This window comes from Hippocampus comes, unplaced genomic scaffold, assembly GCF_001891065.2.
Source record: "Hippocampus comes isolate QL1 unplaced genomic scaffold, H_comes_QL1_v1.1 scaffold56, whole genome shotgun sequence".
In the NCBI taxonomy this organism is placed as follows: domain Eukaryota; kingdom Metazoa; phylum Chordata; class Actinopteri; order Syngnathiformes; family Syngnathidae; genus Hippocampus; species Hippocampus comes.
The window spans coordinates 1,169,248-1,170,375 of record NW_017842056.1 but is presented as its reverse complement, the minus strand read 5'-3'; the positions used below and the strand labels follow the sequence as shown (position 1 = coordinate 1,170,375).

The following is a 1,128-nucleotide window of genomic DNA, read 5'->3' as shown; positions in this document are numbered from 1 at the left end:
TTGCACGTGAGCAAGCAAATATTTGAGTGGCCCTGCCGAGTGAGAGCATTTGAGTCATGTGTGAGAGCATTTCAGGTGTGTAAGTTTTGGGAGTATGGAAGCATTTCATCGGTGTGTGAGTGAAAAAGCCATTCATTAATATGAGTGTCGCAGGAGTGTTTGTGAAACACGAACACGAGGGGTAAGGGAAGGATGGCAATCGCGTGTGAGTGTTTCAGTAGTGTGAGAGCGTTTCATCTTGAGTGGAAAGAAAGTAGTAGCGCGCATGACCATTTGAGTCGGCGTGAGGTCGTTTCAGTCGTGTATGTGAGAGCGATTCAGAAGTGTGAATGAGTTGCGCATTTGAGAAGAAAAAAAATTCTCCCTGAGAGCCTTTCAGCAGTGTGGTAGCCTCTCACTTGCGTTTGTGTTTTGATTTCTGTAGGCTGTGAGAGAGCGTTTCAAGAATCTCTAAAAGTGAAAACAATGTGCGTAGTGTGTGAGAGAGTATTTCAGTAATGGATGGAAGCAAAAGCAAAGCAAAAATCTGTCCAGAGCGTGACAGAACACTTCCGTTGTGTATATGAGAGCGTTTCAAAATAGAGCATGAGAGTGTTACAGGAAGAGTGCGTGAGTGAGAGAGAGTGCATCAGCATTTTATGAGACTGAACAATTTCAGTCAGTCAAAAAATCTGCAGAGTGCGAATGTTTATCCGAATGTGAGAGCATTTCGTTGTGCACGTGAGAGAGATTTTTGCGTGAGCTTCTTGAATTGTCTTACCAAGTCTGTGGAAGGTGTAGTGTCCCTCCATGTACTCGGACGGCGTGGAGAAAGTCGTGCAGCTGGCATACTCGTGAACTTTTCCCGGCGTCATGACCGGAAACTCTCCTGCTCTCACACACAAACGCACGCTTAATCGCTTGCCTTCCCCAAGCGGAGTCGACGCCCCCCGCGCGCGGCGAGTCAGGCGAGGCGAGCAGCGTACCGACCACGCCGGGCCCCTGCACCTCTTCCACGTTGCCGTCGGACGTGGTGATCTTCCAGTAGCGGCTGTCCAGCTGGCAGGCCACCTCGGGCGGCGCGCCGCTCGCCATCTCGATTCTGAGCAGCACACATTTGGCCGGTCCGGCGCCGGCGGGGCGGGCGGC

At 51.1% G+C, this 1,128-nt stretch overlaps 1 protein-coding gene across 1 annotated transcript in view; it reads right to left on the bottom strand.

Annotated features, from left to right (window-relative positions):
• Positions 1 to 1,128, bottom strand: part of fbxo3 (F-box protein 3) — a 9,176-nt gene that overhangs the window by 1,476 nt on the left and 6,572 nt on the right. The gene's annotated exons all lie outside the window — the stretch shown is intronic.